Source organism: Anabas testudineus, chromosome 10 (genome assembly GCF_900324465.2).
Source record: "Anabas testudineus chromosome 10, fAnaTes1.2, whole genome shotgun sequence".
Lineage (NCBI taxonomy): Eukaryota > Metazoa > Chordata > Actinopteri > Anabantiformes > Anabantidae > Anabas > Anabas testudineus.
Genome location: NC_046619.1, coordinates 11,223,735 through 11,239,470, shown reverse-complemented (window position 1 = coordinate 11,239,470; position 15,736 = coordinate 11,223,735).

The following is a 15,736-nucleotide window of genomic DNA, read 5'->3' as shown; positions in this document are numbered from 1 at the left end:
TCAAATCATATCGGTCTTTTCATAAAGTTGCTCTATAATCTATATATTTAACTGGAAATGTTATCATCCTTATACACTGATCAGACACAATAGTAACACAGTCTGGTGGTTTTAATGTATTTGTATCAATAAATACCAACAGGATCCATAAATATAAGTTTGAATTTAATTAAAAACTGAAACAAACATTGGCAAATACAAACCTTTGATCTTTAAAGTAAAACAATAATCTGCTTGATGTGTTGTTTCTCATACAAACTCTAAGTCTCAATCTCCAATCAGTGTTTAAAGGGACATGCTCCTGGTGACTGAGACAATATTATCTACAAGCCTTGAAGACTTGATCTGATATCAGCCTCTGGCCCAAAAGCTACTCTTCTTATCTCATCATGCATTATGCAAATCCTTGATTGCTGATTCAGGGTCAGCTGAGGGGACCGGTGCCAGACATGTGAAGCCCTGCAGGATCTGGTGTGAGTTCAGCAGATGTCTAGTTAAACCACCCACAGGGCAAGCAAGGCTGTCTGAAAGATACAGCCAGTCTGACCTCAGAGCTACCCGTCACCTTATCTCTCTCCACAGGGACACATAGAGTCCATTTTCATCTCCATGTATTTTTCGGCTTTCAATGTGAGCTACCCATTTTACACTTTATATCTACATGATGTTGTCATCCAGCTGTTGTAAAATAAGTGCAACAGACGAAAGAGCTTCACCTGCAAGATCAAAAACATCTCAGTCAATAAAAAGCATGAAAACGATGGAGCTTTGGCAATGACGTGACCAGGGAAAGATCTGAAAACTGAAAACATCACAACAAAAAGAGACAGTACAAAATAACAAATGATCAAATATGAATGAGGATGAAGATTTTAGATATGCTGAGGACATATGATGCTGTAGAGTATTATTAAAATGATGCTCAGTACGCTACAGAGGATAAGAGAAGTGTAAAGTTGTGCTCATACAGGCACAAGAATAGTGTGTGCACAGTGTAATGGCAATGTGTAAATAGAAAAATACAGACCCCTCATGTATTTCACTGAGATCACTGGTGTGGCAGGGCTACTGAGGCTGAAAGTACCACAAAAAACATAATAAGCAAGGGTCTGAGGTGGAGATCAATCTGGTCAACTTACCACATGAACAGTAATTTATATCTTATGGACATAAAGACAGATGATAAAATGATGGTGATGGTGGTGATGATGTCACCATGATACATTTTCATGGTTGTGGATCCCTCTATTAGCATTATACACTGCAGTCACTGTATTATCAATTAGGCTTGAAAACCATCTGAATTGAATTGAGTGTTTAACTCTCTCTTTAAAAAGAAAAATTCAGAAATGGAGAAGAGAAGAAAATGCTAATATTTACAACAGGACAATAAAGTGAATGAAAGAAGGGACCAAAGTCGCTAGAGAACAAGTAGGGATAAAATCTAAACCTCTTCAATAAATTATGAGTGTATGAAAATGGCTAACAGTTGATTTCCACAGGCTTTAATTGAGTGTAAATGTACAGTGGATTAGTGTAGCATGTTTATCTTCGCTCTCCACTGTTCATGCGAGACTATCAGCTGATAAACTAAATGTGACATTAAAATCCTTAAAATCTCAAGAACGTAAGCACAGTGTGAACAGTGATGAAGGCCAGTGATGAGTAAAATGTATGCAAGAGAGCCAAATAAAATACAATACTAAGTGGTTGAAAGAGTGAAGCTGGAAATAAAGACTAAACCCAGAGAGAGAAGAGAGTCCGAGCCAACAGCTGAAAATTAGAGAAGGCAAAGGAACAGAAACTACAAGAAGAAAAAATAAATAAAAACAGATGAATGAGGCCACAAGCTTAATGTAGTGTCCTTTCTCTGCAACAAAGCAAACCGAACAGATAAGTTCTTGTAACCAAGGTAGTGTCCATTTAATAAATTACCCACCCTGAAAAGAACACTGTACAAAACCAACAATTAACATACAACAAAACACCGATGGAGAAGAAAATTAATTAAACTGGCTACAAAAGCAAGACTCTTTAATAAAACCAGCGGGGGAGGACTGCGGAAGAACTGTACCCCATTTAGACGGAGGTGTCGTAGTTCCAAATACCCTTGATCGCCTCACACATAATGGAGTCAAGGGAACAGAGCGCAAGAGAAAAACAGCAGAGTGTTTGCCAGCAATACAAAACTGACATGATGATAAAAATAGAAATAAATTACTGAGATAGACAATGAGCTCTGGAGGATAGCGTATGCTACAGTTCAGTAATATGAAATAATAAACTTCTCCACCTCATTAAGTGGAGGTAAAAGAACTCACTGATATACACTTGTTCTGACTCTGAGGAATAAATCAATCTAACTTTAATCCTGCACAGGCTGCTTTCTTTTTGTCTACAGGAATTGACGATTATTGCAATCATGGAGATGTTGCATAGCAATCTTGCAATCATAACCATTAAAGGTGTGTGAGTGTATAAAGGGAGGTCAAGAGAAGTTGGAGGAGCCATTATGTACTTGTAATTAACACAAAGGACCATTCACTGTTGCCATAGCAAGCAGTTGTTGCACATTAGCAACTGAGCAAACACCAACCCAACCGCCCACACATGCGTGGATTTAATATGTAGGTGTAGAATATCCACTTTGCTCTCTTAGCATAAGTGTAGACCAATCAAGGAATCGCTACAAGAAGTTTAATCAGTGAGAACAATATTGAACAAGAAGTGGAGTTCACACAGTGTCTTGGATCCCGTGTCCCAAATCACTACAATAGATGTGGGATTTAGAAAACAACAGATGATGGGGTACAAGGTTAAACTCAAAACCTAATGTTTGTTTCCCACTAGATTCAATATTAACTTTTATTTCCATCAACCAACATATTGTTTTTTCCATAAAGTTCACAGCAAACTGTTGTCGCTGATGATCTAGAAATGATCTATTACTACATAGTTTTTCCAGTTATGTAAATGGTCTGCACTGTACTTATATAGCACCTCTCTTTTACACTGCTTCTAATTCACCCATGCAAACACACACACACCGATGGCAGAGCTGCCCTAAAGTTGAACTGACTCACATGGGGTTCAGTATCTCTTTTTTTCTGACGAATGCAAACGGCGCACATATGTTTTTTCAGTGAGATAAGAGTCGCTGGGATGCGGTGAGTCCAAGTCCAAAATTTTGACGACACATAAGAGTGGAGTTTGCATCCACAGTCCCGTCTCTGGTTAAGTTTAAGCAACAAAGGACTTTGGTCAGGATTGTGGTTTTGGCAGATTAAACATTTGGCCATTAAACTTTCTATTATAAACAATAAATAAATAATAATTAAATAATTTTTAATTGTCTATTATCTAGATCTGTTCTAATGTCGTCACCAGTGGTCTAACTCAAAACCAAAACAAGAGATGCTTAAAGCAACACTGGTAAACAACAAGCAGAGGATGTATTCAGTTTTTGTTTTTTTACACGTTCATCACATTTCCATTCCAAAAAGCACAGACACAAATACCCAAAATATCTAAATGTATCACCTAATCATTCTTTGTAATACAACATGAAGAGACACACTATTTAAAAGACATCTAAGCTCTCATTAAAGGACATGTCCACTGTGGTACATTAGTGACACACAAAGTTTACAAAGGTGCACAGTCACTCAGACACGCACAATTACTTCCACATTTGACATCAAAAGAGCCAAACCCTCTACCTGCTTCTCTCTCTGTGACTAATTCTGCTGTCCTGTATTTTTCTTGTTTGTTTATTGTTACCCAGTGTGTCTCTGTCTCGGGCCTGAAGATATGTTTGCTATAACTGTCATGAAAACAGAGCCTACAGAAATACTTATATTACAAACTAAATATATAGTTATAGATATATATATATAACCACGTGGGAATTTATATTCAGTCTCTTTGTCTTTGAACTCCTCTTTCACTCTTTCTGTTCTCCAGACAGCACATATAGAAAAAATAAAGTTACTAAAAGCGTGATGGACAGAGAGCCACAAAAACAGAGGTAAGGAGAAAGATACTGTGACCTGGACGTCAAGCTTGACTAAGCAGAAACTTTTAACAAAATGGAAAAGGAGGAAAGAGCCAAAACTCTCCTTTTTCTCCCTACACACACACACACAAACACAAAGCTCAACTCTTGCAGTTCAGAAACAGAATAGTCTGGCCAAATTATTCCCCCAGGAGCTTACTTTATTCTGTACTTTTCTATCTTCTCATTGTATCTTCATCTCCGATTTTACCTTTTATTTTCTCTCGGCTTCTCCCCATCTCATTTTACTCCCCTCAGACTGAGTTAGACTTAATTAACCTTTGTGAAAGCGGGAAGAGCAATATTATCAAGACATTATAGTCTGAATCAGAAAGAGTTTGGACTGAAATTTTACTAAAGTAACTACATCGCCATTTAAGCAAAAGAGACAATTATTTTAGAAGCCTATTGAAATATTTTTAAACTTTTGAGACTTCAAGTTTGGTGAGGAGAAGACAAGAAGACACTAAAATAAATGATTTTTTTTTTTTAGTGATTCATCTCAACGCACAAGTCCAACTTACTTAGCATCTGTGCATTCAACTCTATGTCACAGTCTGATACTGGCAGTGAAACTGACGGGAAGGAGTCAGGATTATACACAGGATTTATTGTGTATTGTTAGGAAAAGTATTGTAAATGCAGGTTAGGCTAAATGCACATTGAAGCCATGCTGAAGTCATTCCTTATCCCTCATTCTCGCTTTTTTTTTTTTTTCCTGCCTCTCTTTCTTTTTACTCTTTTTGTCACATATTCTGTGAGTCAATCATCTTCATGGCAGTGTTGATAGTTTCTTGGCCCCATCAAACCCCAACACATTCCTCCAGATTCTCATCCGTTGCTTTTCACCACCTGTGTCAAGACTCCTTCCTGCTCAGCTCATAGGATGGCTACCTACTTTAAATGATAATGGCATAATGTGGCATTAATTAAAAATTACACATCACATACTGTAACTTTTCTATTGTGCACACTTAGTCATAACTACATTAATATTCCTTATGCTTCAGTCTCTCTTAATTGAATTGTATTACACTGTCACTGTCAGTAGAGATGCTAGTGTGCAGAATAGCTGCATTCATGCACTGCTAAACTGAATTAAATCAGTCATCTGTATTAAAGTTTTCCCTCTTTCCTATCCAGGAGTTGGTTGAATGATGTTTAAACACTGGCAACATAAAATCATTTCCATTCATAGTAAAAATTATAACAGTTACCAAAGAGGACAGTATAACAACAGTCAATTAATAAGCTAACTGCACTGACTTTAAATAATAAATGAGGAGGGAGGGGAAAGGTCGTCGATCACAGCATGTGTCATGTACATTAGATCTGTTTAGGAAACCTACTTTTAGCTACAGAACTGAAGCACAGAAGAGATTTAGCAGCAGATTCACAGAGTCAGACACACACGAGTACAGTAACACACATAAAGAATGAGACTTTCACATGATCACATCCTTCTGCTGCAACAGTGACAGGCTCTTGTCAGTCATGCATGACATAACACAGATACGACACCAGAGTGAGGTGAGAAATAGTGACTGGGGAAAAAGAGGACGAAGAACAGCAAGAAAAAGGTGGACGAGAAAGACAAAGAGTTAACCTGAAGAAAACGTGCTTGTATCAGAAGCATCAGTAACCTAGATGCCTCTGATACAACTTTAAATCAAAGCTTGCATACTGTATATCATCTTAAATCCTCCTTATGATAAAATGATGTGCATGATGACATAGTTGTGTGGTGATACTTGCTATTAAGCCATAAAGTGAGCATCTCACAGCAAAACATGGTGGATAAATCCAAGGAAGAGTTCATTCATAAAAAGGAGCTTCCTATATGAACTGGTTCAGCAACAAAGCTGAAGGCAGTCAAAGATTTGTGAAGTGTAGTTTGTTCTGGAAACTTACACCAGCAAACGGTGAAGATGTGAATTGAATTTGTTTCATTGCCTCGAATACAAACACCAAAATCTGATGATAGTCGGTCTTATGTATCTTGGATCACATAACTCTTAATGCATTATGCTGTGACTTGTGGGCATAAAGATATTCCCCATTTATATTTATATTTATATTATATAAATGTAAATATATATATTCATGGGTACTTATTATCTAATATATTCAAAAAAATATTGTGATATGTTGTTTCCCTTGTTTACCCACTTGTCCTACATAGTTAGGTTAGATAAATGATAAAAGACTATTGCTTATTTACTGTGGTTGCTCATGTGTGTTGCTAAGGGAAACAACTTACTTTTAAAAAGAAACAGGAAACCATCAGTGAAGTTTTCATCCACTTTTAGCTGCCACTGCCTGACGCTGCAACTATTTCTCTTCACCTTTAGACATTTGATAAGACTTACAGTACTTTCAGTTCTCTGTCAAGGTTGCTTATTAAATAGTTGAATAACGCCATTAGCATTTCTTTAGATGAAAAAAAAAATTTTTTTTTTTCTGTGATATCAGGTGGACAGCTTTTCAATATATAACAGCGTTGAGGGCAGGAATGAGCTGAATCTCAGCAGTAGCTTGTCCAAGGGGGAAGGTGCAGGGCAAACAGTTAGGGTTGGAAATCCTTTAAGAACGGGCAGGAAAATAAGATATGTAGGCTGTTTGGTAACAACATGTCGACAGAATGTCTCCCATGCTGACAAGATTGTTCTTATGTAGATATGATGTATTCTCGTGAAATCACCTTTGATATTTGATGTATCTTTCTTTAGGGGGAGTTTACCTGTCGACGTTTTCTGCTGACTATCAAAGCTATAGACAGCTTCCAGTAAGAATCCATGAGTCCAGTAATGACCACATTAAGCTTAAACAGCCCCTGTCGATGAAAAGCAAACTGGAACAGCTCAGCTGGTAAAAACAAGCTGAGTGATTCAAAGTCAGAATGGTACTTGTGGTTTGGAAGTCTGCTAAGATTTTACAATATTTAGAGGAAGAGGAAAAGTTTCTACAAAATCACAGGCCTTGCATAATGGTGACATATCTTTGGTAGTTACATTTCTAAAATAGCAGACTGAATTCGATGTTGGATGAAGAATGAACTTATTGAGATTATAAGGATCATTGAGATTAATGTGAGCCCACTGTTGCTGGACTCAGTGATGAACCCTTCAAAGTTAATCAGCAACAGAGAGAAGAAAATGTTTTAATTCACACTCAGACTGTCTCATCCTATTGACACTAGATTGTTTCGCACCATTTGTAACTTCAACAAAAAGATAATGTTTAAAACGGCTCATGTTATAGCGTAGAGTGTAATGCCTAGTTGTTGTAGGCATTACACTTGTTGTAGAACTCTTTAAGGAATTCAGCAAATTCAAAGTTAGTCACACCAGTAATTTCAACTCCTATCTATCAAGAGTATCTATCTATTAGTTATATTTTTGTCTTTATATATGTATAAAAAATACTTAAACCTCCCACAAGAAGAATGAAAACACAAAATAAAAGCAGTACATAAAACAATTGCAGCCATTATTTCAGCACTTCAGCACTAAATTAGAACAGTTTTGACAGTGAATACAGAATATAGTGCAAAGAGGATACTCAGATTGACAAAGGATGGGACATGTTGGGAGAGAAGCTGAGGTGGGAGGAGGAGGAGGAGGGGATAGAGAAGGAGAGGAAGTTAATAAGAAATGGTGTTGCCGTTCATGTAGTGGAGCTCATCTGGATTCTATCCAGTATTCATGTCTACTACTTTGGGATTGACAGGCAGCGTCTCATTCATATAAACAGACAGGTACCACTAAATATTAGATATGGTGTTGAGGAGATGAAGCAACACATACAACTACATGATGGTGCGTTTGGTTGGAAAATAAGCACACTAGTACAATAATCAATACTTCATTAGCAGATAGTCAAATATACAAACACCATCAACCCAGACAACTGCATAAGATTAGGCTGACAAGTACATTCATACTCTAATCAATAGTTCATTAATAGACACATGAAACAAGAGAAGGTCATTCTCTTGTTTTATGTGCCAAAGGTATGTGTGCAACTTAAATTTTAAATTGAATCTGACCAAATTGAAAATGTAGTGATTTATTCCTTAGGCACTGAGACAGATCAAAAACATTTCCAAAAAGCATCATATATTTTTGCTCCCTTTTTGTGTTTTGTGTAAAAAAAAAAAAAAAAAAAGAAAGAAAGAAAGAAAGAAAGAAAGTGCCTGGTGCATTGGCAGTATTAGGGAAAACGTATGCTGATAAAGAAGCTACATTAGCCGTAATTGGATCCATATATTTGCATTGATGAGCTGGGAGGAGGCACTAATGAAGAGAGATAAATGAAGACACAGGAGGACGAAGCACTAAGCAGGAGGGTGGAGGTGGGGGGGTTAATGTAATATTTTAATAATATAATAGTCCATTTCTCTCTATTTTACAAATCTGCACCACAGAGATGTTGTTTTAATGGAAGAGTTAAGTCAATCAGATGCAGGCTCTATTGTTTGTCTGATCTTAGTAGAACCGCGTTCTACTCTGAAAGTATTTGTCCAGATTGTCTAGGTTCTCTCTGTCTCACCACGTCTCCATATTTGATGTCCAGTATATACCCAAATGCTGTACATAGTACTATATACTGTCCGTTAATCCTACATTTATTAATCCTCCAGGTGTTAAATACAGTATTACAGTATGCATCTGCTGAAATGTTCTCTATCTTATCTAATGTCAAATGACTTACTCTTTACTTAATTTTTGGATTTCTCATAGTAATAGTAGTATAATGAAGTTACTGTTGACACAGTGGTATTTTGAGGTATATGCCAAATTAGACAATGACGTGTGCATGAATTAAAAAGTCAGGAGATTAAAATGGGCTGAAGACATTCACAGGAACCATAAATGGCTGTCCAAGATATCATGTGATACGCTGACCACTGTAATCACTGGCATTAGCATTGTAAAAAGTAAAATCCACGTTTAATAAATTGAATTATAAAGTGTTTACACATAACGGTGGTGTGTTTCTAATTGTTGAACAAAATTAAATTAATATGCTAATTATCCTTTAAAGATTCTGTGGCTTAGTGAGAGAAAGAGGAAAATAAAAGGTGCCTTTTATGGAAGGTCTATGGAAAGTTAATTAAAGTACATTAACACAAGTTAATGTACCTTTACATGGAGAATGGGCTGGTCTGTGTATTTGTGTCTTTAGCCTTGTTTGCTTTAAAAACCATGAACTGCAGAAAACAAATCAAGGATTCTGCTCTCCATCTTGTCCTGAGTAAACCCAAGGGGATAGAGGCACAGGAACAGACCGAGGGCAAAAAACAACAACAAGCAAACCGTGTGAATCTTGTTTATCCCCATGGTTGATGAAGGGCCCTGGGCAAACTGCTAACATGTCATCAAAGCTGGACCACTAATGTTGTTTGGACTTTTCACTTGGACGTTTGACCTTTAAATATAGCACCTGAATCAGCTGAAGTATTTATTTTTAACAATACAACCAGCACACTCAAGCACCGGACTTACAACCTATACCTTATTCCTATAACCAAAAGGAATAAATTGTAATAATTCAACGTCAGCTGCCAAGTTTCATCACTTGAAATGACTGGTTAGGCTGGCATCATTCTCCAGCTGGAAATCATTGAAGATGCAGTTTGTTCTTGACTGCATATTGTCTCAACGTCAACACAGCAGGGGCGCGAACACAGCAGACTGTGTTATCACTGATCAAAGTGCGAAGATTTCAAAGACTAATTCCTCCTCAACACGTGCACGCTTGCTCAGTTTTTAGACACACAACGGCTGTGATTTCTTTTCACCTTAGAGGAAGCAGAAAATCTTACTTGGGCATAAACTGTTGAGACAATGCAGAAAAAAATTGGAGAATTTTGCAGAAGCATTGGAAATGACATACAAACATAAAACGCTCTAGTTTGATAACATATTGAAATGATAGTTGCACAACTGTGATTCCACCGTTGAAAACGTATTCTAAATGAATGTGATTCGATAAATATAATAATAAATAATCAAAACTGACATTCAGTGTATTACATTGTTATCTGTTTCCTGCTTTACATTAAACTCTTTACACATAAAAAACAATCAGGTGAAATTAACTACAACTTTTTTCAGAACACTGATTTGAATAACTTCATTTCCTAAAAGGTTTACACAACATAATGGACATAGTACTATTCCACAAAGACTGACAAATCTCAAAGGAGCGATGCTGCTTATACACAACCCTCTCCAGGCATCCCAATGGTAAATAACACAAATCCCACAACATATCCGTTTGTTTCCAGTGTCTTTGGTCCAGCACTACCAGGAATCTAATGAGGCCCCTTGAGAATACAAAAAGCTCCCATTGGATTATCTTCAGTCTGATTGGCTGATGGAGGCAAGGTTACGCCTCACATTTGAGGAACCACACAGCCTGCTGAGTACTGTTCTGTGGTGAAGCTTTTTTGGTGGACCACACTTTGACATCATGTTACAAACAAACAAACAAACAAACTGTCCTACACGGAAACTGCTGACGACACTAAAAATGCATTTTATTTTTTCTGCTCAAATGACTCAATTTCCCCCCATTTCAAGGATTCAGACTCAGCATTTTTTTGTTAAATTCAGTTAAGTTAAACCAAAGTGCATATGTATGCTTTTTTGTTTTTTGTCTTCAGTGCTGGATATCAGTAAGTGCAGCCTCTCTCACTTTACTAAACAAATTATTATTATTGCATAAAATAGAAACACTTTAATGAAGTGAAGAAATTGACTCCAGCTAACAATAATTTGCAGCATTGATTCATCTGCCACTAATTTCCTTTGGCCACTTAAGCTATTAAAAAAAGATAATACAACTGTCCACATGTTTCTCTAACCAATTGTGATGTTTATTTGCACACTGTTTGTCCAACAAAGGAAAACATAGAAAAGCAACAAATTCTCACATCTGGAACTAGAGAATGTTTGCAATTGTTGCTTTAAAAGTGATTGAAAAGATTAATGGATCGTTCAGATTGTTGCTGATTACTTGACTAATTACTTGACTAACTACTGCAGCAGCTACTCCCTTCAAAACCAGCTAATTGTGGCAGGAGGATTTTCCACACAAACATAAGGTGGTGAGACTGTATTTACTGACACTATAGTCACTAATTACTGCAGTGCAAACAGAAAGACAGAAAAAAAACTGACGAATTCGACACAAGCTCAAGATGTTGCTGATGTCGTACTGTATGCAAGCATCTGATCGCAGCGGTTGCAAATGATTCTCTTTCCCTGCAATGATTCTCTGAATAAAAAAAGAAAGAGCGAGGTAAACAGAGAGACAGGGGATAAGACAATGCAAATGTCACCAAAACAAATTGAGATTTCACTGAACTTCGATGATATAAGAAGCTTTGCAGTAAAACACTATGTTCCTTTTGGCCATTCACTGTATATCGTGCTCTGACTTAGCAGGCAGCAAAGCTCCTCTGATATTTTACACTGATCAAAAATAAATAAACAAGGCTGGCCGCTTCTGTTCTCCATATTAGCGAGACGTGTAATGCTGAATATATATTGCCTGGCGGTGCTTTCTGCTGGACAAATAACAAACTTCCCTCTGGCTCTTATTGCCTTATTACGAAAAACTCATTTCATGTTAATTTTGAATGATGCTCTTTCTGATGCAGTGTGCCTGCACTCATACATAGCAGACAACTGAGTTCTTGTTTGTATAATATCTAAATCTAATTCAGTGGGTGAGCTCACTTTTGAAGAGCTTTACAAGCTTTTTTTTGTTTGTTTGTTTGTTTGTTTTTGATTTAGTCTAGTTTTAGCACTGCCCATTCTCAAGCGTGCTGCTGCCATATGGGCTTAATAAATGCTTCCTTCTGATGCATACAACAGCCAATTTAATGCCTTGATTGGTTCTACTAGACTGTGGAATTTCTGCCAAGCATTTAAATATTTGGACTGTTTGCACATGCATATCACACAAGGCTTACCTGAGTCACATGTAATTCGAGCATTTATTCTCCTATACGACTCAATAACCTTCAAACTTTGCTGATGTTCAAATGACATTTGTAACACAAAAAGCAACAAGTAAAGAGCGGTGGGGTGAAGACCTTGAGTAGCAACTGTTAACCCTGGGACACATCAGGAATTGTTGCTACATTAAGATGGAAAGTCAAACATTTCTTGACAGGTAATGTTTCACCGACTTTCAAGTTTTTATATCTGTTTGAAAATGGACCCAGAAGGTGTGTTAACTAGCTGAGCATAAAGACTGTGGCAGTGGAAACGAGGGGAAAACAGCTAGCCTGGTTATGTTCAAAGTTTGTAAATACACCTACAGCACCAACATCTCAAAAATTCACCAATATAGTAAAATGTAACAAATTTGCATAATCCAAAGACAAAGTGAAAGGTGAACTTTGTCAGTGGTGAACAGAAAGAGTTGAGTACAGATTTCACTTTTTTTTTTTTTTTTGGTCAATAAGCAGAATAATTAAAAGCACAACCATTATTATGACAGCAGTTATGATAATCACTGTAATTATAGAGCCGGTGGTGGTAATCAAAATGCTAATAGTAGAATAATTGGACTTAAGTTTAGTTTAGTTTTTTGTTTTTTTATTATTACTCTGGTCGTTTATCAGAACAAATGCTAAAGTCTAATGAAACACTGGCTGCATTTAAAGATAATAAATGACAAACTTCAGTAAATTATGTTTTTCTAAAAAATACACTACAGTTACTATTCAACCAATACCAGCTTTTGGTTGGAGTTGTTACACTTTGTAAGAGACTCTTTTGAATCGCTCAGTTATAGGTAGTCCTTCACTGTTCAATCTTCATCTCTGATTATACACTCAGGAAATTGCACGACTCACAGTGGAAAGGCTTCAGAATGGTTTTCTGATTTATTCTAGACACGCAAATTTGTCATCGCTTCAGTGTTTAGACTGGTAATTAACTCAGTGTTAATTTGAAACAATAGAAAACAATTAATTGATAAAAAAACAAAAGATACATGTATAACAACATTATTAGTTACATAATAATGTATATGGTGACCAGACAATAGAAGACAAATGGCACTGCAACTTATTGTTAAAGAGAAGAGAAGAGAAGAGAAGAGAAGAGAAGAGAAGAGAAGAGAAGAGAAGAGAAGAGAAGAGAAGAGAAGAGAAGAGAAGAGAAGAGAAGAGAAGAGAAGAGAAGAACAAGAGCTACGCACTGCGAAGGTGTTGTCGGTAAAATGTAGCTAAACCAATTAATTCTGTTGTTCCTTCTAGATGAAAAAGGAAACTGCAGCACGCTGCACTGAAAGCAAACAAAAGCAAAGTAAAAACAGACAAGACAGATTGACAATAGAAAACAACAAGAAACATTTGTGGCTGTGGCAGTTGACGTCAATGAATACAGAAATCATCCGATAACTCATTGGCTACGTGATAACTGGATGTGGTTTCTGACCAGAGACATAAAATCACCAATGACATTGAGGCTGCCGGCAAAAAAGCTAATAGGCTCTACACTGAACTTTGCTGTCTGACACACACACTTGCAAACTCAAAGAAATCAACAGATATTCCAAAATGTGTGTATATTTGTTTGTTTCTCAATACAGGGAAGAGAAGATGAGATATTTAGATTTCTACTATTTAATACTATTATAATACTGTTATTCCTCTGGAAGGATATTACAGTATACTAGAGGAAAATATTAATAATGGCTAGATTTACAGCTTAAGGTAAAGGAATTATGTGTTTTCACTGCATACAGGAAGTATAAAAATGTATGCATAATGGTAAAGCACCCTCTGACCAAATACATTTTGATGACATGATATGTAAAAGGTAGCCTTTTGTATTTAGCCACAACCTTAATGGACAAAATAAGTATATATGTCAATGTCAAAAATTGTTTTGCCACAGAAATATTCCAAATGGTGTTGTAGTGCTAGTGCTGGAATTGGTCATCAGTAGTGAACATCATTTTCTGCTCTTTATGCTTTCACATTACAGATATATATAACCTAAAAAAAACATTTCTAATAGAGTCCATATTGGCAAAGCTTTTAAAGTAATCAAAATCACAACTAATGGGGAAACAAAATGTACTTTATTAAATGTTAATTTTAGTTTTCTGAGTTTTTCTTTAATACCACACAGAAAAACAACAAAAGGTGAAGGTGAACACTAACATACCTTACTGTATATAGATAACATCAGGATGCCTCATGAAAACCCAACAGTTTCCTGAATTGGGCACAAAATGAGACACTGAGTTATTATGCATCATCACACAGTGGGCCAGGACAGGTGTCATGCTTATTTATAATCAGTGCAGCCACACTTTTTACTTTTTTGCTGACTATTCACAATCTACACTGGTGTAGACACACTTACACAAACACACACTCACACAAACACACACACACACACACACTGATCTCGCCACATATGTGGCTTTTCCGTGGTGCTCCACGATGTCTGAAATAAATTCAATTATACTTCCTGTCACAGTTTCAATAAGGGAGAGTCATGCAGTGATAAGGAGAAAGAGAGAGTGAGGGAATAAGCAGAGGCGATGACAACATGATAGCATGAGAGCAAAAAGGAAAACATGCCTTGAAGAAAACATGGCCATTAACCATAAAGAGGTAAAAGAGAGGGCAGGAAAGGGGAGAGGAGGGGTAGTAATTCAGAGAGGGGAAAACAAAAGACTCCACAATGGTTATGATGCAACAGGAAGACAAGCATCACTCTCATTCAATCTTTGCTCAGAGCCACACGTTCCCACATTATACCAGCTGCCCCATCTGCACAATTTCTCCTCTCTGTCTCATTAATCTGACTTGGATTCATAAATATGTGAACGAGCACAACATCAAGCTGCCGTCAGCTCCCGCAATTAACCACGAATCATTATTGACATGACTTGAATCTGTCTGTTACAATTTGATTCCTGTTCAAATTCATTGAGCCATGGCTACGAGCACACAAACAGCCCACCGAAGTAAGCAAACTCGGATATTCCTTTACACAATGAGGCTCAGATGGAGAGAGTATAAAAAAATAAAATAAATTCAGGAGATTAGTCTTGGCATTAAAATTGCATAAAGACATGACAACTGAAATTGACTTGGGCAAATCAGTAGGATAGGAAACAGCTTTTCCTCCTGCAAATGTCTTTTTTCTAATATTTGTACAGTATTATAACATGTCCTTCAATATAACTCTTCTTTGCAGCATACGGTTTTCACATACTTTAAGTTCCTGTTGTCGTTTTCGTCTCTCTTCAGTTCATTTACTGTGTGAGTCTTTTATAAAGTTTTTTATAAAGTATTACAATTTATTTATACAACAAATGAATCATCTGATCTTAATACAATATGGTAAATAGAGGTTTCACTGTCAATACATCATGGCTGATAGTGACTTCCGTCCTCAGTGGCTTACTCTCCTTTAATCTGCCTCAAGCAGGCAAAGAAATATCAAACTGGGTTTTATATTATCTTTAAATAACAGAATTGCAGGGTGCAAGAAACAAATGAGCTTATTAGGGTGCAAAGTCATCTCTTACTGATTACTTTTCCAGCTTCTTATCCATACCCGTATGTGTAAAATAATGTAATATGTGCATTCATATCCACAGAGCTAGAAGGAAGTATCGCACCCTCCAAGCTTGTCT